The following is a 23642-nucleotide window of genomic DNA, read 5'->3' on the forward strand; positions in this document are numbered from 1 at the left end:
TATACAGTGTAAATGTACCTCAGAATGAATCATTGTATACAGTGTAAATGTACCTCAGAATGAATTATTGTATACAGTGTAAATGTACCTCAGAATGAATCATTGTATACAGTGTAAATGTACCTCAGAATGAATTATTGTATACAGTGTAAATGTACCTAAGAATAAATCATTGTATACAGTGTAAATGTACCTCAGAATGAATTATTGTATACAGTGTAAATGTACCTCAGAATGAATCATTGTATACAGTGTAAATGTAACTCAGAATGAATTATTGTATACAGTGTAAATGTAACTCAGAATGAATTATTGTATACAGTGTAAATGTAACTCAGAATGAATTATTGTATACAGTGTAAATGTAACTCAGAATGAATTATTGTATACAGTGTAAATGTAACTCAGAATGAATTATTGTATACAGTGTAAATGTAACTCAGAATGAATTATTGTATACAGTGTAAATGTACCTCAGAATGAATTATTGTATACAGTGTAAATGTAACTCAGAATGAATTATTGTATACAGTGTAAATGTAACTCAGAATGAATTATTGTATACAGTGTAAATGTAACTCAGAATGAATCATTGTATACAGTGTAAATGTACCTCAGAATGAATTATTGTATACAGTGTAAATGTAACTCAGAATGAATTATTGTATACAGTGTAAATGTAACTCAGAATGAATTATTGTATACAGTGTAAATGTACCTCAGAATGAATTATTGTATACAGTGTAAATGTACCTCAGAATGAATTATTGTATACAGTGTAAATGTAACTCAGAATGAATTATTGTATACAGTGTAAATGTAACTCAGAATGAATTATTGTATACAGTGTAAATGTAACTCAGAATGAATTATTGTATACAGTGTAAATGTAACTCAGAATGAATCATTGTATATAGTGTTAATATACCCCAGAATGAATCATTGTATATAGTGTTAATATACCTCAGAATGAATTATTGTATACAGTGTAAATGTAACTCAGAATGAATTATTGTATACAGTGTAAATGTAACTCAGAATGAATTATTGTATACAGTGTAAATGTAACTCAGAATGAATTATTGTATATAGTGTTAATATACCTCAGAATGAATCATTGTATATAGTGTTAATATACCTCAGAATGAATCATTGTATATAGTGTTAATATACCTCAGAATGAATCATTGTATATAGTGTTAATATACCTCAGAATGAATCATTGTCAATAGTGTAAATGTAACTCAAAATTTTACATTTTTGTACTTTTTTACAATTATGATATGAAAGCGTAACACATTCTATTAGATAATTGTGAGAAATTCGTTACAGAAAAAAACTTTTTTTTGGTGCCAATCTGTGACACAGTCCCTTTAACAGGTACTTAATTACTATGAAAAACTCATCATATTGCACTTTAATATTTGTATTCAATGGATCCCCAAAATTGATGTGCAATTGCATGCAGATAGGAGAGTGCGCTGTAGTCTTAAACTGATGAATTACAGTAGGAGATCATAATGCATAAACATGATCTATAAACATATCCACAACATATTCTTATAATAGTACTAGGAATATCTTTCTCTAAGCTGTATCTCTCCCACTCCCCATTAATCTTGTGTTTAAAACTAATTTATATTTAAAAAAAAACTCATAAAAGTCATATTTTAAGAAGTAATTCCCATTACTAATTTTTCTTGAAAACATTGTGTATGGGGTAATAAGTTGCCAAAATAATCTACAATGATTATAGGGTAAAACATTGTTGTAACAATCTACAATGTTTATGAGGTAAAGAGTTGGTGAAATAATTTACAATGTTTATGGGGTAAACAGTTGCTGGAATAATCTACAATGTTTATGAGGTAAACAGTTGCTGGAATAATCTACAATATTTATGAGGTAAACAGTTGGTGGAATAATCTACAATGTTTATGAGGTAAACAGTTACTAAAATAATCTACAATGTTTATGAGGTAAACAGTTGCTGAAATAATCTACAATGTTAATGGGGTTGCTGGAATAATCTACATTGTTTATGGGGTAAACAGTTGCTGGAATAATCTACATTGTTTATGGGGTAAACAGTTGCTGAAATAATCTACAATGATTATGGGGTTAACAGTTGCTGGAATAATCTACAATGATTATGGGGTTAACAGTTGCTGGAATAATCTACATTGTTTATGGGGTAAACAGTTGCTGAAATAATCTACATTGTTTATGGGGTAAACAGTTGCTGGAATAATCTACAATGATTATGGGGTTAACAGTTGCTGGAATAATCTACAATGTTTATGGGGTAAACAGTTGCTGGAATAATCTACAATGTTTATGGGGTAAACAGTTGCTGGAATAATCTACAATGTTTATGGGGTAAACAGTTGCTGGAATAATCTACAATGTTTATGGGGTAAACAGTTGCTGGAATAATCTACAATGTTTATGGGGTAAACAGTTGCTGGAATAATCTACAATGTTTATGGGGTAAACAGTTGCTGGAATAATCTACAATGTTTATGGGGTAAACAGTTGCTGGAATAATCTACAATGTTTATGGGGTAAACAGTTGCTGGAATAATCTACAATGTTTATGGGGTAAACAGTTGCTGGAATAATCTACAATGTTAATGGGGTAAACAGTTGCTGGAATAATCTACAATGTTTATGGGGTAAACAGTTGCTGGAATAATCTACAATGTTTATGGGGTAAACAGTTGCTGAAGTAACCTACATTGTTTATAGGGTAAAAATGCAGAAACAATCTACAATGTTTATGGGGTAAACAGTTGCTGGAATAATCTACAATGTTTATGGGGTAAACAGTTGCTGAAGTAATCTACATTGTTTATAGGGTAAAAAATGCAGAAACAATCTACAATGTTTATGGGGTAAACAGTTGCTGAAATAATCTACATTGTTTATAGGGTAAAAAATGCAGAAACAACCTACAATGTTTATGTGGTAAAGAATTGCTGAAACACTCTAAGGCCACAGTTCAATGCAATAATAATTAATTGGGTGTTCTTAAGGCTACACTTTATTAAAATAGTCAATTAGAATGATAATTAGTATACATTTCTCATATCCAGGTTTCAGATAGCTAGCAAGACTTAAGTGTCAAGTTCTTAACTTAATTGAAGATCTTTACCGACTGACAGTCGTCATTGTTTTACAAACAATAACAGGATACACCTCACATATACAATTACTTATACCTTAAACAAAATATGGAGGAAAGAAATGAGCTGTGCAATGATCAGATTATGAAGTTGTCAACAAGTCACCACTATATACCCCCTTGTCTGGCAGTAACAACATACTTAATAAAAAGGAGGAAGAAAACATAATATCTGTTATAGTTTATGTTTGTTTTGTTTTTTAAACATTTACATCTGACTGGGCACAGCCTGGTGCCAACTCATCATTAATTAGACAAAAAATAAATGCTAATTTTCTTAGTGTTCAGTGCAAAATGCCATACTTAAAAGCCTTTATATTATCTAGTGAGCTTATGGGAGTATATAAATAACTCACTTGATAAACCCATTTAATGACTTAATAGAAATTAAGGAGTTGTTTCCGTTACTAAATGGCAATAGGGCATTTTTGTGATATGCTTATTATCACTTGTTGTCAGAGCTCTTCTAAATGATTAAATGATTTGAAGGGGTTATAGCTTGAACACTAAATATAATTTGTACTTGTAAAAAAATAAACTAGTTCATTTTGGCAGATTTTTGATAGACAGCTATATGGACTGGTACAAAACCCTCTCAAGAGCAATTCCTAGGAGGGACCTGAATACTGGTGTCCATTTTTGGGTAAATATCTGCATACTCAGGTGTACTTTTTTGGATAGGAACTCGAATACTGGTGTCCATTTATGGGTAAAAACCTGCATACTCAGGTGTCCATTTTTGGGTAGGAACCTGAATACTGGTGTCCATTTTTGGGTAGGAACCTGAGTACTGGTGTCCATTTTGGGGTTGGAACCTGAGTACTGGTGTCCATTTTGGAGTAGGAACTCGAGTACTGGTGTCCATTTTTGGGTAGGAACTCGAGTACTGGTGTCCATTTTGGGCTAGGAACTCGAGTACTGGTGTCCATTTTTGGGTTGGAACCTGAGTACTGGTGTCCATTTTTGGGTAGGAACTCGAGTACTGGTGTCCATTTTTGGGTTGGAACCTGAGTACTGGTGTCCATTTTTGGGTAGGAACTCGAGTACTGGTGTCCATTTTTGGGTTGGAACCTGAGTACTGGTGTCCATTTTTGGGTTGGAACTTGAGTTCTGGTGTCCATTTTTGGGTTGGAACTCGAGTACTGGTGTCCATTTTTGGGTTGGAACCTGAGTACTGGTGTCCATTTTTGGGTAGGAACTCGAGTACTGGTGTCCATTTTTGGGTTGGAATCTGAGTACTGGTGTCCATTTTTGGGGTAGGAACTCGAGTACTGGTGTCCATTTTTGGGTAGGAACTCGAGTACTGGTGTCCATTTTTGGGTAGGATCCTGAGTCCTGGTGTCCATTTTTGGGTAGGAACTCGAGTACTGGTGTCCATTTTTGGGTAGGATCCTGAGTACTTGTGTCCATTTTTGGGTAGAAACCTGAGTACTGGTGTCCATTTTTGGGTAGGAACCTGAGTACTTGTGTCCATTTTTGGGTAGGAACTCGAGTACTGGTGTCCATTTTTGGGTAGGATCCTGAGTACTTGTGTCCATTTTTGGGTAGGAACCTGAGTACTGGTGTCCATTTTTGGGTAGGAACCTGAGTACTTGTGTCCATTTTTGGGTAGGAACTCGAGTACTGGTGTCCATTTTTGGGTAGGAACCTGAGTACTTGTGTCCATTTTTGGGTAGGAACCTGAGTACTGGTGTCCATTTTTGGGTAGGAACCTGAGTACTGGTGTCCATTTTTGGGTAGGAACCTGAATACTGGTGTCCATTTGAAGGTAGGAACCTGAGTACTGGTGTCCATTTGAAGGTAGGAACATGGGTACTGGTGTCCATTTTTGGTATGAACCTGAATACTGGTGTCCATTTTGGGGTAGGAACACGAAAACTGGTGTCCATTTTTGTGTCGGAACTGGAGTACTGGTGTCCATTTTTGGGTAGGAACCTGAATACTGATGTCCATTTTTGGGTAAAAATCTGCATACTCAGGTGTCCGTTTTTGGGAAGAAACTTGAGTACTGGTGTCCATTTTTGGGGAGGAACTGGAGTTCTGGTGTCCATTTTGGGGTAAAAACCTGCGTACTCATGTGTCCATTTTTGGGTAAAAACCTGCGTACTCCGGTGTCCATTTTTGGGTAGGAACTCTAGTACTGGTGTCCATTTTTGGGTAGGAACTCGAGTACTGGTGTCCTATTTTGGGTAGGAACCCGAGTCCTGGTGTCCATTTTTGGGTAGGAACCAGAGTACTGGTGTCCATTTTTGGGTAGGAAATTGAGTCCTGGTGTCCATTTTTGGGTAAGAACTCGAGTACTGGTGTCCATTTTTGGGTAGGAACCTGAGTCCTGGTGTCCATTTTTGGGTAGAAACCAGAGTACTGGTGTCCATTTTTGGGTAGGAACCAGAGTACTGGTGTCCATTTTTGGGTAGGAACCAGAGTACTGGTGTCCATTTTTGGGTAGGAACCCGAGTTCTGGTGTCCATTTTTGGGTAGGAACCTGAGTACTGGTGTCCATTTTTGGGAAGGAACTGAAAACTAGTGTCCATTTTTGGGTAGGAACCTGAATATGGTGTCCATTTTTGGGTAGGAACCCGAGTACTGGTGTTGGGGTAGGAACCCAAATATGGTGTCCATTTTTGGGTAGGAACTGGAGTACTGGTGTCTATTTTTATTTAGAAACCCGACTACTGGTGTCCATTTATTTAATGGAACCTGAAGACTGAGCCCTCTAACTCCCATCCCTATAGCAGGCAATCACTCACTGAGCTATTGGACCAAATTACACATAATGTGAGGCCAATTAAACACTTCATATCATGATGAATTAAAAGGAACCATTATAATAAAACAAAAACAATGGAAGATCTTCAGATATCATTTTTCATTTAAAGGTGTCATCACCTAGGTGCATGTGAGATTGGTTAGTGGTCACTGAGCTGGACAACTGGGTTTTTCTCCGGCTACTCCTGTTTCCACCACAACACAAGACCACACTCTCGGGCACCATCGTGCCAACGAGAGTGACTTAGTATTAGTTAGCATAATTTTCTTCTCAATCGGTGTAAAATATATAATGTTTAAACTAAGTTCTTTATTGTTATTATTTAAAATGCAGCAACCTTAAACATTAACAAAACCTCAGCAACAAGTTTAGGGTTATGTATAAACTTGCAATTTTGCAAAAAATACTTGACTTGGGATAATTTGTCATTCCTGTGTATGGTATGCTTTTGTTGTATCATATTAATAATCCTATGAACATAGTTAGACATGTGACCTGCAATAATTCTTTGTTTCTTACTGTTTCAATTGTTCATGTTTTATTTGGGTGTCATAATTATATGCATGATGTAAGCTTTGAAACCCATAAGGTGGATGTTAAGGTGGTCTATTGTATACAGGTGTCTAGCACCTACCACCTTCATGTTGCATTTATATGTCAAACATTTTACCATGGGGTATTTTTTAACGTATTTTATAATATGATAACATTACAATAATAATTGAAAAAAAGAAGAATATTTTTAACAAAATGTCAATATCTTATGTTGAAAAGTATATTAGACATAAAAAATGATCAAGCTTAGATTAAAAAACACATACATTTGCCCCAGAGTCTAAATTTAACCTTGTGTATACTTGTGTTTAAACGTAAAATTTGCCCCAGAGGTTAGTTAAATCGCCTGTAGGACTAAATCTTGTTATATAAACATGACAACAGATGCTGTTTCTTTAAGCCTCTAACGAAGCTGTTAGGCTTATAAGTAAAATATTGTAGACTAAGGTTAATTCATTATGAATATTTCAATGTCTTCAACAATGGACAGTTTTATGTTCCAGCCTATAACATTTTAGAGGACTAGTGTCAGAATTTAGTAATCAAAAGTTAATACAAAAGAATAATTCCATTTAACAAATAAGCTTTCATAAATAACATTAAAACTTGTTGTAAGTTACTTTTCAAACCATTTTGAATGGTATTAACTTCTTGAAATGATTTGTTTTATTACAAATAAAGAAGATTGAGGAATACACTTAAATGTCGATATTTAAAAAAATTCCAGACCAAATGATTTAGGTCAAAATGGCTCTTAGCTATTAAATTATTTTTTTTGGAATGTAACAACTACTTACTATTTAATTTATAAAACCATATAAAATTCTATAAAATATTCAACAATACCTGTAATTTGAAGAAAAAAGTCCTTTTCAGTAAGCGCAAATTATGTCATTATCCTGAACAAAGAATCTTTGTAAGTGCTTTTGAAGACCTTATTTGTCAACGATTTCAGTCAACACACAGAATATATCTGAGCCACAATGCTTCCTTTTTGCTTTTCACATTAAGACAACTTTTAAATACGACAAATGCTTAGAAGCAAATCCAGTGAACTGCCTGGGCATTTAGTTTAACATCAATGTAAACCCTTCTTTATTAATTTAACTGCTATTTTTAGTTTTCTTTATACTCGGAGGAAAAATCAAATTACTGTCGCACGAAGATGCATACTGTCTTAAAGCAAGTAAGACAAATAGAAAAGTGTCTGAATGAAAATTCAACAATGTTAAACAGTGTGATTAACATAACACGCTCCTCGTTTACCACTTAAATCAAAGGGTTGACAAACTTCACCTGTTTAAAGTACGTGTTGACATTTATAAGTGAGTGTCGTAATTATACATTTGCTAACAATCGCTTGATTCATAGATATTTGTTAAGAGTTCATGTATCTGGTATGAAAGTTATACTCTTTACTGTTTATAAAACATTTGTATATAATAATCCTAATAACATATACAGTAGTACAAATTCTAAACAATTAAATCTCAACTCCAATACATCATGACAATGCAGAAAAATTGAGAAGCTGGTATAAATAAACTGTATCATCTAATTACCTCTGTTCAAATACTGAATATTCTCAACAGCATTTTTTGCACCATACTTTCATAGCCACAATGAATTTAAAAACTTCAAAATACATTGAATAAGTCAGAACATTTCAGCACGTCATGAATCGGCGCACAATAAAACTTGCATATTGGATTTGTTGAGGCGAAACGCCCCAAAGAGATGAATACATTATTGAAAAACACAGTTATGATATTATCAGTGGACTTGTAACTGTCGTATATAATCTTAAAAAGTAAATTACCGTCTATCGCCTTTTTATCCCACCAGGCAGTGGCGTCACTGTACATTTTCATCATCTGATGATGGCCGGTTTTATTCCTGCTGTAAATTATTATTATTTCTGTAATTGAAATCATTACATTTGAAAATTAAATGTGTAAAAATGAATATTTACAATACTAGGAAAGAATCATTAATTACAGTGGTTTTCCTGGCAAAAGAAGCTGAGGGATAAGTAGCATCTACCAGAAAATGTTCGACTTCACATCTCAATGTATTTTAATAACTTTAACAAAATATGAATTGCAGAAGAATATTTTTCATGTGGCTTCAGATAGAAGTTTTACTACTGTAACCTCAGACAATTCTGACAATGCAATAAAGATACCACATTGTCTGATACCCCAGATACACTACTGCACTAAGCTGCGTTGTATAGACCCTACAGCAATGAGGCTAGGAAAGTCTCATATCATGAATAATTAATTATTAATGAGGCATTTCTTTGTGGAACCAATGCATAAATATGACTCGCATATATGCACAGAAACTTGTTCTACTGTTTTCACAAAGAAAAAACATTAGGGGCATACGTAGCTTGATGTTAACTTGGTCCACCTGATCACTACCAATCTTAAAACAGCTACTTAAACCACTTGCCTGTGGATAGAACTGACAACCACTTGCCTGTGGATAGAACTGACAACCACTTGCCTGTGGATAGAACTGACAACCACTTGCCTGTGGATAGAACTGATAACCACTTGCCTGTGGATAGAACTGACAACCACTTACCTGTGGATAGAACTGACAACCACTTGCCTGTGGATAGAACTGACAATACAGGGTTATTGAGGGGTACCGGTATTAAATTGTAACATGCCATTTCATTTGAAGCAAAGTTGTCTCCCCTGCCTCATACTTTTTGTATAAACTAGATTTTGTCACTCAACTTTCAAACTGTTTGTATGTGGTGTAACGGAAGAAAGTACCGTGGTTGAGGACTATGTCTGGTTGAATTTTTTTGATAAATTGTAAGCCACCAATCTTTTCAATTTAATGGACGTTAATTTTAATTTTTTAGAAAAAAAAATGAGTAAATTTGATGAATTTCTGTAAAAGATCAAACCATAAATTATTTCACTCATGATCATAGAAAAATGTATTTATTAAAAATAAATCTATGAGGTAGTATAAATCCAGTTATGTTTATTTAAGAGTTAAAAATTATGATATTATTTCACCAGAAAACCTTTAGTTAACACACACCTCAGCAAAATACCTTTGTGTGTCTCAGTACCAAGGAACAACAGGCCATGGAACTTCCATCTTCAGATCTGAAAAAAAGTTGGCATACTGTTTTAATATTTTTAATAGTAAATGCATAGATTATCAAAAAAACAATAGTTTTTAATTTTAATATTTGATCCTATTTTAGACAAATCACATTATTAATCATCTTTATTCTTAGAACTATAAAGAAAGAATAAAAGATTGACATAGAAAAGCAGTCTTTTTTATAAATTATAAATACTTGCTATGATTTCACAAAAACATCTTGTAATGTTTCTTCCCTAGCTAGCTCTGACACGCTACCTTAAATTAAACTTCAAACCTATTCTCGGACTGCATTAATGTCCCAAAAATTAAGTATGAAATCAGTAATATATACACGTGATTAACAATGATTGCTTACAAAACCAAATGATTGGAAATAGTTATTATGGTTCAAAAATCAATGTTTAATTATCCCAAAACCAAGAACGCACAAACAGAAACACTTCAACACCTATGCTTCATCTACAGGACCAGCATACAAAACGCTTATAAACCAATCTCACAATATAATAGTGAAACCCACAGCCATAAATGTATAGCTTTTTGGGGAATCAAACCATTGACCCTGTTCCGTCTGTATCGCAAAGATCCAGGCTTACTAAGAGGCCAAAAAAAACCCCCACAATGTCCCAACCTGGAAACTAGAAGCTGTAGCGCAATGCTTCACTTTATTTCTCCTAGTTTCCAATAGTTCAGAACCCGCCCTTAACAGTACAAAAAGATACTTCAAAGCCTCTATATATATTAACCTGATGTTCTCACATCGGCGCCGAGACACAAACTAACACTTCTATGCCTTCGGCTGCTTATATACCCTAACATCATGTGACCAAAATGGAATGATCCAGTTTAACAAACCCTATGGGCAAGTCCATTATACTTAATATATGATTTACAAGCTACATTTAGACATTTAATACTAAAACCATAACATTAGTATTGAATACACAAAATCGTCCTAAAGAAGTAATAGCAAAAAAGCGAAAAACAAATATTTCACTAAAACAGAAATGTTTATTTTCCGGGCTCCTGACTACATGATTCCAGGAACATTACAATCTTAAGCTTAACACACTTAAGTACCTTATTTTATTTTGTCAAATTCTATACACCTATAAGTCTCAAATCTCTTTAAAATGAGAATATTACTTAAATAATATGGGACAGAAACAGTGTGCTAAGCTTGATCCTGTTATTTCAAGGACTGTGTGAGAAATAGGGGCCTGTTACTCCTCTGAAACCAGAGTTACTTTTCCATTTTTCATTAAAATAACTATGGTTTGTACAACTCAAGCATTAAATAATTTCCATTACTTTGCATGACTGGATTTCCGCTATAGCATGCAATGTCAGTTAGAATATCTGTTTGTTGTGAAAATAGCCAACAGCCAAGTCCATGGTGATACTGTATAAATCATTTTAACAGCAAACTATTCATAGCATTGTACCACCAAGGTAACCACAATGATTTGTACAGTTTTCAGCTCATTACACCACTAGAACGCCATCACTACCAGGAGGATTGGAAATCAGATTTTGTGGCGAACCATAACAAGTTTAGTTTTAAACATAATCAAATGATGAACATGATAAATTTGTCATAGCTTATATTTTACTATGACATTAAGAGATTGATTACAAAATATCTTGACATTAAAAAAGTCAAGTTATATGGTAATTGACAGAATAAATTACGGCTGATTTATATTTAGATGACCTCTGATAAAGAGCAAGAAAACATTAAGTAATTTTAAGAAAATAATAAAAATAAATAAAATGTGTGTGTTTTGTAAGATTGAAAAAAATAGATAAAATTCAGAAACAGAGTTAATGATCCATAGGCTTTAAATGATTGTGTGGGCTTTTTTATACATAGTTGACAAATCTGAAAGTAAAAGTACCTCAGCTCTGGACAATCCTTCAGGGAGGGTGGTACCAATTCTCTGCAATAAACAAATATTAATAATGTTGAAGATTATTTGAGTTAGCACATAATACTCCTAAAGATAGGGGAGCATCTTGGAACACTTGTCTAATAGCCTGTAATTTTCACATAACCAACAATAAATTTACACACTCCATTTCACAATAATATTACTTTCATATCACCATATTTAAAAGCCATTTTTAATTGTCAAATTGTCAAATAATATATAAATACTTGCAACAAAGTAAACTTTTAGTTTCAAAAAATCTAGTTTCATGTTTTCAATTCTTGAGCAGTGGACAGGCAAGTAAACAACAAAGACACAACATTCAACATCAAGTCTATGACCATACTAAAGTTATGACAATACCAAAGTTATGACAATACTAAAGTTATGACAATACCAAAGTTATGACAATACCAAAGTTATGACAATACCAAATTTATGACAATACCAAAGTTATGACAATACTTTGGCTATGACAATACTAACACTATAACAATACTAACGCTATGACAAAACTAAGGCTATGACAATACTTAGGCTATGACAATACTAATTAAGGCTATGACAAAACTTAGGCTATGACAATACTTAGGCTATGACAATACTAAGCCTATGACAATACTAATTAAGGCTATGACAAAACTTAGGCTATGACAATACTAAGCCTATGACAATACTTATTAAGGCTTTGACAATACTAAGGCTATGACAATACTAAGGGTATGGCAAAACTAAGGGTATGGCAATGCCTATGCGGTGGCTATACCAGGGCTATGACAATACTAAGGCTATGGCAATACTAACGCTATGACAATACTAAGGCTATGGCAATACTAACGCTATGACAATACTAAGGCTATGGCAATACTAACGCTATGACAATACTAAGGGTATGGCAATGCCTTTGCTATGACAATACTTACGCTATGACAATACTAAGGCTATGGCAATGCCAAGGCTATGACAATACTAACGCTATGACAATACTAAGGCTATGGCAATGCCTAGGCTATGACAATACTAACGCTAAGACAATACCAAGGCTATGGCAATGCCTAGGCTATAGCTATACCAAGGCTATGATAATAATTATAAGGCTATGGCAATGCCTAGGCTATGGCTATACCAAGGGTATAGCAATACTAAGGCTATGGCAATACTAAGGCTATGACAATACTAAAGCTTTGGCAATACTAAGGATATGGCAATTGACTAGGCTATGGCTATACCAAGGGTATGGCAATACTAAGGCTATGGCATTACTAAGGGTATGACAATACTAAGGCTATGGCAATACTAAGGGTATGGCACTGCCTATGTTATGGCTATACCAAGAATATGGCAATACTAAGGCTATGACAACAATAAGGCTATGACAATAATAAGGCTATGGCAATACTAAGGGTATTGCAATGCCTAGGCTATGGCTATACCAAGGCTATTTCAATACTAAGGCTATGACAATACTAAGGCTATGGCAATACTAAGGCTATGACAATACTAAGGCTATGACAATACTACGGCTATGATAATACTAAGGCTATGACAATAGTAAAGGTATGACAATATTAAGGGTATGACAATATTAAGGGTATGACAATGCCAAGGCTATGGCTATACACAGGCTATGACAATAATAAGGCTTTGACAATACCAAGGGTATGGCAATGCCGAGGGTATTACTATACCTAGGCTATGACAATAATAAGGCTTTGACAATACCAAGGGTATGGCAATGCGTAGGGTATGACTATTCCTAGGCTATGTCAATAATAAGGCTATGACAATACCAAGGGTATGGCAATGCCTATGCTGTGGCTATAACCAAGGCTATGACAATAATAAGGCTATGACAATACCAAGGGTATGGCAATGCCTATGCTGTGGCTATACCAGGGCTATGACAATAATAAGGCTAGGACAATACCAAGGGTATGGCAGTGCCTAGCCTATGACAAAACCAAGGGTATGGCAATGCCTATGCTGTGGCTATACCAGGGCTATGACAATAATAAGGCTAGGACAATACCAAGGGTATGGCAATGCCTATGCTGTGGCTATACCAGGGCTATGACAATAATAAGGCTAGGACAATACCAAGGGTATGGCAATGCCTATGCTGTGGCTATACCAGGGCTATGACAATAATAAGGCTAGGACAATACCAAGGGTATGGCAATGCCTATGCTGTGGCTATACCAGGGCTATGACAATAATAAGGCTAGTACAATACCAAGGGTATGGCAATGCCTATACCAGGGCTATGACAATAATAAGGCTAGGACAATACCAAGGGTATTGCAGTGCCTAGCCTATGACAAAACCAAGGGTATGACAATGCCAAGGCTAAGGCTATACCAAGGCTATGCCAATACCAAGCTCATGGTAATATCTAGACTAAGACAGCAACAAGGCTTTGACATCACCAATACTTTTTTAAATCTATTTTGTGAACCTTTCTTAGATTGTTGACAACCTTGCAATTTTGGGATGTCCATAAGTTATAGAAGACACAACAACTGAATTATAAGGGGTTTGTAACTACCTCATGTTGGGAAGACTGATGAAGAAATTCACAGCTGTTAGGTCCCAGGCATTGTTGCACTTTCACTGAGTGTCTTATGTGTTGACCCTGAAAAACACATTTTATTGTACTTGATGACAAAAAAAAACCCCGTAAAAAAGAGTAATGATAATAACAATTTAAATAATGATTATAATAATAATAACAATAATATTAGCAAGAGAACCAACTGTCACATAATATGCCTGTCTTAATTTTAAGACACAAAGTTTGGTGATAAGTGGCTGTATGTTCAGCCAACTTTAGAGAGCAGACACTGTAAATATAGTTTTTGCCAATTCAGGGGTCATTTATCCTGAGTGACTAAGCCGACATGGCTGGTTATCGAACCAGACTGGTTATTCTGCCTATACACATTCTGACCAAACTTGGATTAATACCATTGGACAAAGGCTTCTGAAGTTATTGATCAGACATGACCAATTAGGTCATTTTTATAAATAATGGGCGATAACTCATTGACATCATGTGAAACTATTTTAAAGAACAGTAAATGGATGCTACTGGAATGAGTTTGCTTGCATGTTCGCCACTTGGCATATATAACCTAATATCACAAGTAGCCAAAGTGAAGATAATAATTATGGTCACTTTATTTAAATAATATGTTAGGTTATTGTAAGATGTTGACAAATTTCATGCAAAAGTCAAGACTATTTGGCAATTGTAAAGATTTGCATGACACCCACAAAAAAAGATGACACCATGGCAGTAACAATACCAAAACTTTTTTCCAAGACATCTGATGACCTATACCGTGATTATATAACAACTATGAATTTAGCGTGTAACATTAAGCTGGCTTGTCACCAAATGAAGACTATCATTTACTCATGATATACAGCTATTTTACCTTAAACCATTTCCTACCTTGACTAGCGACACCGAGCCACATGAATCATGTTGAAAAGTAAGAAGCTTGAAATAACACGGTTCACCTTGTTCTTGTCACCCCTGGAAGCATTGTCACATGAGGCCCTTTGAAGTTCAGTCAGGTCGTAGGTCATGTTGTTACTGTTAAGATGTAACATAAGGATATTTGAATAATTATCTAAGCTGCATCATGTTATAATGTGTAGCATATTAGACAGTTTTCTCTACATTTGGCAAGACATTATCAAAACTATTGATGCAACTTTTCATGTTTGAAGTTCTTGAGGTATGAATCACTTAAAATCTTGTTGCTGACTTTGAAACAAAAGTAAAAAGTGTAAAGGCCGCGCTGTCCCCAAACTATAAGTAAACCTTAAAATGTTATCAAGTTTGCTTCAAAAAAATTTTCTGACTTTATTAACTTTATATTATTTCATACTTTGTGTGGAACTTCATTGCATAACAAGATTACCTTGTAGGACTCTTGAATCAGCATCCTCAAAAGAGCTTGGCATCAACCAACATCTCAATCATCATCATCATCATCATCATCATCATCATCATCATCATCATCATCATCACCAGCACCAGCACCAGCACCATCATCATAATAATCATCACTACCACCACCATCATCATCACCACCACCACCAACATCACCAACACCATCATCATCACCACTCCCACCATCACCACCACCACCACCACCACCATCATCACCACCACCACCACCACAATCATCATTACCACCACCACCACCACCACCATCATCACCATCACCACCACCACCATCATCATCACCATCATCATCACTCTCATCTAATGCTGCGTTATTGTTTACATCTTAAATCATCATTATCCGTGTCCTATATTGGTTGAGCAACATTCATCCAAGTCAAACAGAGAACTGCAAGTGGATGCCAATTCTCACCCTTGTTCACAGGGGCATCAACATGACAATTGTTGAAGCCAGAGTTATGGTCCTTATCACACATACATGTTTTGCCACTTGAAACTTGCTTTTAATACTAAGCTTCAGGATAGCATATGGAAAGCTTTTGGAATAGTGGCAAACATTTAATACCATACATGATATCTTGTTTTTTTTAATGAATCTTATACTTTAGGAACATAAATCCTGATTCAATAATTATAGAGCTGTTTATCTTAATTATTTCTCTTGCTGTATAATATTTGCAATGTAATGAGAATGCTTTTATAAGACTCAGGCCACAACTAACAAACACTTTTTCTGGTGTTACTTGACCCAAAGTTTGAAGAGAGAGTTAGTAGGTTAGTTTTGTTAGTTCACTTCTCTTAATTCCATTATAAAAAAAAGAAACCACTGCCTGCTTGAGAGGCTAAAACTTGTTGTGAGAGGCCGGGTCAGGTAAGGTCAAACATTGTGGAACAGTCAAGTAAGGCCAAATTTGTGGGAAAATAAGGTAAGGGCAAATTTTGTGGAATGGTCAGATAATCCCAAATTTTGTTTGATGGTCAGGTAAGGCCAAATAAGGCCCAACTTTGTGGGACTGTTTAGGAATTAAGGCCAAACTTTGTGGGACGGTCCGGTTAGGCCAAATTTTCTGGGACAGTCCAGTTAGACCAAAATTTGTGGGATAGTTGGTTTAGACCAAATTTTCTCCCACCTTAGATAAGTAGATCCCTGCTAGAAATTCTAATTATCTTGCCCACGGGCAAAGATAAAACATTACGCGTATGGAACTCCTTTTTAATGGCCATCCCATTGTAATTACCTCCCTTTTCAAAAACTGTTATCTGTAGCATCATAGAAACCTTGTCTTGTGGCAATATTTAGAACGCTAATTAATTATTTCTCGCTTCAAATGTCTCCATAAAAAAGTTTTCACACACCTTTAAAGAAATAATGCTTCACTCTCCTCAGGACTATTTGAAGACCAATTTGACTATGAACATAATCTGAATTACTGCGCGCATATCCATGATAACCACGATTTATCACATATCCATACCCATTTATTTTCACTACGCACAAAAGAGTTCAAGCAAAAAATACATTTTTACTTAATTTTGTTTATCTGAGGTGGGAGAAAAAGCATCTACCACAGCCACTTGTGTAAGATAGGTTCATCCCGACCCTCGCGCAGGGTGTTTTGCTGAAACTTGGTAAACCTCGTTTCTGCAAAACACCCTACGCTCTGGTCGGAATGAACCTATCTTACACTCTCGGTCGGAATGAACCTATCTTACACTCTTGGTCAGAATGAACATATCTTACACTCTCTGTCGGAATGAACCTATCTTACACTCTCGGTCAGAATGAACCTATCTTACACTCTCTGTCGGAATGAACCTATCTTACACTCTTGGTCAGAATGAACCTATCTTACACTCTCGGTCAGAATGAACCTATCTTACACTCTCGGTCAGAATGAACCTATCTTACACTCTCTGGCGGAATGAACCTATCTTACACTCTTGGTCGGAATGAACCTATCTTACACTCTCGGTCAGAATGAACCTATCTTACACTCTCAGTCAGAATGATCCTATCTTACACTCTCGGTCAGAATGAACCTATCTTACACTCTCTGTCGGAATGAACCTATCTTACACTCTTGGTCAGAATGAACCTATCTTACACTCTCTGTCGGAAAGAACCTATCTTACACTCTCGGTCGGAATGAACCTATCTTACACTCTTGGTCAGAATGAACCTATCTTACACTCTTTGTCGGAATGAACCTATCTTACACTCTCGGTCGGAATGAACCTATCTTACACTCTTGGTCAGAATGAACCTATCTTACACTCTTGGTCAGAATGAACCTATCTTACACTCTCGGTCAGAATGAACCTATCTTACACTCTCGGTCAGAATGAACCTATCTTACACTCTTGGTCAGAATGAACCTATCTTACACTCTCTGTCGGAATGAACCTATCTTACACTCTCGGTCGGAATGAACCTATCTTACACTCTCGGTCAGAATGAACCTATCTTACACTCTTGGTCAGAATGAACCTATCTTACACTCTCTGTCAGAATGAACCTATCTTACACTCTTGGTTGGAATGAACCTATCTTACACTCTTGGTCGGAATGAACCTATCTTACACTCTTGGTCGGAATGAACCTATCTTACACTCTTGGTCGGAATGAACCTATCTTACACTCTCGGTCGGAATGAACCTATCTTACACTCTTGGTCAGAATGAACCTATCTTACACTCTCGGTCAGAATGAACCTATCTTACACTCTCGGTCGGAATGAACCTATCTTACACTCTTGGTCAGAATGAACCTATCTTACACTCTCGGTCAGAATGATCCTATCTTACACTCTTGGTCGGAATGAACCTATCTTACACTCTCGGTCAGAATGAACCTATCTTACACTCTTGGTCAGAATGAACCTATCTTACACTCTTGGTCAGAATGAACCTATCTTACACTCTCTGTCGGAATGAACCTATCTTACACTCTTGGTCAGAATGAACCTATCTTACACTCTTGGTCAGAATGAACCTATCTTACACTCTCTGTCGGAATGAACCTATCTTACACTCTTGGTCAGAATGAACCTATCTTACACTCTTGGTCAGAATGAACCTATCTTACACTCTTGGTCGGAATGAACCTATCTTACACTCTTGGTCAGAACGAACCTATCATACACTCTTGGTCGGAATGAACCTATCTTACACTCTTGGTCGGAATGAACCTATCTTACACTCTTGGTCAGAATGAACCTATCTTACACTCTTGGTCGGAATGAACCTATCTTACACTCTCGGTCGGAATGAACCTATCTTACACTCTCTGTCGGAATGAACCTATCTTACACTCTCGGTCAGAATGAACCTATCTTACACTCTTGGTCAGAATGAACCTATCTTACACTCTCTGTCGGAATGAACCTATCTTACACTCTGGTCGGAATGAACCTATCTTACACTCTCGGTCGGAATGAACCTATCTTACACTCTCGGTCGGAATGAACCTATCTTACACTCTCGGTCAGAATGAACCTATCTTACACTCTTGGTCGGAATGAACCTATCTTACACTCTTGGTCGGAATGAACCTATCTTACACTCTTGGTCGGAATGAACCTATCTTACACTCTTGGTCGGAATGAACCTATCTTACACTCTTGGTCAGAATGAACCTATCTTACACTCTTGGTCAGAATGAACCTATCTTACACTCTTGGTCGGAATGAACCTATCTTACACTCTTGGTCGGAATGAACCTATCTTACACTCTCTGTCGGAATGAACCTATCTTACACTCTCGGTCAGAATGAACCTATCTTACACTCTCGGTCAGAATGAACCTATCTTACACTCTCTGTCGGATTGAACCTATCTTACACTCTGGTCGGAATGAACCTATCTTACACTCTCGGTCGGAATGAACCTATCTTATACTCTCGGCCATGCAAGATACTTATATTGTTGGACGGTCTGATTATGCCAAACTTTGTGGGACAGGCGGATTTGACCAAACTTTGTGTGACGGTCGGGTATCTCAAAACTTTTTGACACTGCCAGATATACCGTAGCTTTGAAAATGGTCAGGTAAGTCCAAACTTTGTTGGACATTCAGGTATGCCAAATTTTGAAAAATGATTTTAGGCCAATTTTGTCCGACAGTCGGGTTAGAACAAACTTTATATGGTAGTCAGGTTTGACCGTTGACCGAACTTTGTAGGACAGTCATGTTTGACCAAACTTTGTAGGACAGTCATGTACTGTGAAATCATTAATGTTCGTGGGGCATTAATGTTCGTGGTTTTCGTGGGTTGGGTGATCCACGAATTCAAGATCCCACGAAATATAAACCCTTTATTCACTTTTTCAATTGCCTTGTTACGTACATACTCTAGTATATTATTTTCAGAGGTCGCAGTATACAGTGTTAAAACCTGTCTCACTGTATAACTTACGATCATTATTCTGTTAATATATTATAACTGCCTTTAACCCTTTACTTCATGTAAACCTAAGCCATTTCAGACTGCCAGTGTATGGCTTATCAGTTCATATCAGTACCCCTACTTCATAGGAGATTATTGATATTATTGGAATTTTAACCCTCATGTATTACAAACCTATTTTCTTAGTATTTCTTTTGGTTTAATCAATAAGTCATCAATGTAAAGTTTATAGAGAATTAAATTTCCAATCCAGTCATATAAATTTTATTTTGTTATCTAAATTATTTACGCATGATATTCATAAATAAACAGAAAAATATGTCAAATTTGATGAAAATTAATTTTTATTACACTTTTATTTATCAAACAGAACACAAAATATTATATAAACAACATATTTTTATAATTCATTTAATGCAACCTGAATTGAAACAAAGATGGACAGAATTAAAAAATAATTCACAACAAAGAAGCACGGTATATTTATATATATGAAAAAGAAGAAAAAAAAAGTTGATCAACAGTCACAGTACGTATAACTTTCGGTTATTAAACAATACAATGAACAAATAAAGTTATTATTCAACTACTAAATGAGGCCTGCATGTTGTTGTTTTCTAAATTTATATCGTTTATTGCATGTCCAGGTATTGTCATTTGGGTTTGATTTTAAAAATCCTCATTTCTCGTATCCTTGTGTGCAAGACGCCGAGGTCCGAATTCGCCATCTTGACGTCGAACTCAAACTAATTTTAATCGAAGCCAGAATGTTCCGATTCGTCAGATTAACACTGAAATATAAATGACATTATTCAGGAATGTTGTTTTAAACTGAAGTTAACAAGGGCAGAAATTAGCTCTACATTGCATTCTTGTGTATTCGAAAACACGTGTTTCAACAGCTGATCGATGTTAAATTGGGTCATGTCAAAGTTTAACAATAGGGATAGTCATTATTTTATAACACATTTGTACTTACTTTCAATTTGTAGAAGCAGATGCGCATTTTTATGAACGGATTAGCGAAACAGAAGTGACACATATGTCCCATATAATGATTTATGGCCTTTGTTTATACAAGCCAGATGATTTTTTTGTTTATCCAACATGGCCGATATTTTGACACGTTTTCGAACCATGACCTGTGACGTCAGGCGCGTGATCAATAAAATATAGTTGTATTATTGGTAGTTAATTATAACTGGCAGTATTGTGTAAATTTCCACGAGGAAAACGAGAAAGGAATGCCCAAAAACCTGCGCAGTCAACGTTTTACGCATCTTTGATACCAGTGACCTTATTTCGCGATTTTCGAAATTCTTTAAATAGTAACATAGTGTTTTTTTTAGTGCATTGTATTTATCGATGTTTATACTTTATGAATATGAATTTATAGCGAATAAACAAGCATCAGGTATGAAAATAAATGCCCCTACTATACGAATACGTAGGATTACGTATCTATGAAGCTATGGATAAAACGTTAAGATCCGTATCTATGAAGCTATGGATAGATAAGTAAAATTGCGTATCTATGAAGTAAAGGGTTAACAAATAATAAACCAAATCAATTAAATGTGTTTTATACAGCAAATGACAGTTATAAGCACGTGTTTAAACGTGTGCTGTTTATGAAAATCTCCAAGTTTACAAGATGTGCGTGATGAGTGTCTGTACTCGATTTTTTTATTTAATGAAATAATTAATCGATTACTAGTACATGGAAGGTTACTAAGCACCGAACGTGTCAATATACGCACCTTTTCGGTGTTTTCACAGTTTGCAAAATTCTTAATTGGCATCCAATGGCTTCCCCTATCTGTATTTATGATCAGGGTACATCTTCTTTTATTACCTTTATTCCCAATTAAATCGATAAGTGACATGGGTATATGCACTAATTAGCATGTCATACCACATTAGCGAGTGTCATAAACCGAGTGACGTAGAAGACGGAAATCACGGGCCAGCGCGTGGATATTATGCAGACGATCTAGGATGATCGCATCTTGGATTTTTTTTTTCAAAAATGAAAATCCACGAATTCAAGTACCCACGAAATTGTTTTTATTCGGCAAACCACGAAATTTCATGCCCATGAACATTAATGATTTCACAGTATGACCAAACTTTGTGAGACAGTCATGTTTGACCAAACTTTGTGGGACAGTCATGTTTGACCAAACTTTGTGGGACAGTCATGTTTGACCAAACTTTGTGAGACAGTCATGTTTGACCAAACTTTGTAGGACAGTCATGTTTGACCAAACTTTGTGAGACAGTCATGTTTGACCAAACTTTTGTGGGACAGGTTGGGTAAGGCCAAACTTTCTGGAAGAGTGTGGTAGGCTTAACTTTGTGAGACAGTGGGGTCAGGCTAAACTTTGTGGGACGGTGGGGTAGGCTTAACTTTGTAGGACGGTGGGTTAAACTTATCTTTGTGGGATGGTTGGGTAGGCTTAACTTTGTGGGACGGTGGGGTATGCCAAACTTTGTGGGACGGTGGGGTAGGCCAAACTTTTGTGGGACAGTGGGGTAGGCTTATTTTTTTGGGACAGTGGGGTAGGCCAAACTTTGTGGGACGGTTGGAAAAGGGCAAACTTTGTGGGACAGTCCGGTAAAGCCTCACTTTGTGGGACAGTTGGGTAAGGCCTAACTTTGTGGGACAGTTGGGTAAGGCCAAAATTTGTGGGACGGTGGGGTAGGCCAAACTTTGTGGGACAGTATGGTAAGGCCTAACTTTGTGGGACAGTATGGTAAGGCCTAACTTTGTGGGACAGTTGGGTAAGGCCTAACTTTGTGGGACAGTTAGGTAAGGCCAAACTTTGTGGGACAGTTTGGTAAGACCTAACTTTGTGGAATGGTGGGGTAGGCTAAACTTTGTGGGACAGTATGGTAAGGCTAAACTTTGTGGGATAGTTGGGTAAGGCCAAACTTTGTGGGACATTATGGTAAGCCCTAACTTTGTGGGACAGTTGGGTAAGGCCAAACTTTGTGGGACAGTCAGGTAAGGCCAAACTTTGTGGGACAGTCGGGTAAGGCCAAACTTTGTGGGACAGTCGGGTAAGGCCAAACTTTGTGGGACAGTCGGGTAAGGCCAAACTTTGTGGGACAGTTTGGTAAGACCTAACTTTGTCTAATGGTGGGGTAGGCTAAACTTTGTGGGACAGTATGGTAAGGCTAAACTTTGTGGGACAGTCGGGTAAGGCCAAACTTTGTGGGACATTATGGTAAGGCCTAACTTTGAGGGACAGTATGGTAAGGCCAAACTTTGTGGGACAGTTGGGTAAGGCCAAACTTTGTGGGACAGTTAGGTTAGGCCAAACTTTGTGGGACAGTTGGGTAAGGCCAAACTTTGTGGGACAGTTAGGTAAGGCCAAACTTTGTGGGACGGTGGGGTAGGCCAAACTTTGTGGGACAGTTAGGTAAGGCCTAACTTTGTGGGACAGTTGAGTAAGACCTAACTTTGAGGGACAGTTGAGTAAGGCCTAACTTTGTGGGATAGTATGGTAAGGCCTAACTTTGTGGGACAGTATGGTAAGGCCTAACTTTGTGGGACAGTTGAGTAAGACCTAACTTTGAGGGACAGTTGAGTAAGGCCTAACTTTGTGGGATAGTATGGTAAGGCCTAACTTTGTGGGATAGTATGGTAAGGCCTAACTTTGTGGGACAGTATGGTAAG

The 23642-nt window shown here is 36.3% G+C and overlaps 1 protein-coding gene across 2 annotated transcripts in view; it reads right to left on the reverse strand.

Moving 5' to 3' along the window:
* Positions 1–8194, reverse strand: part of LOC128223943 (uncharacterized) — a 32568-nt gene extending 24374 nt beyond the window's left edge. Inside the window, exon 1 of one of the 2 annotated variants that reach the window (XM_052933446.1) lies at positions 8072–8194. The gene's annotated coding sequence lies outside the window, so the exon portion shown is untranslated. Of the gene's footprint in view, positions 1–7355; positions 7695–8071 lie in introns of those variants that run through there. The other variant, XM_052933445.1, reaches the window with a different exon arrangement.
* Between the last annotated feature and the right edge of the window lie 15448 nt (positions 8195–23642).

The sequence above is a fragment of the Mya arenaria genome, chromosome 17 (genome assembly GCF_026914265.1).
Source record: "Mya arenaria isolate MELC-2E11 chromosome 17, ASM2691426v1".
NCBI lineage: Eukaryota > Metazoa > Mollusca > Bivalvia > Myida > Myidae > Mya > Mya arenaria.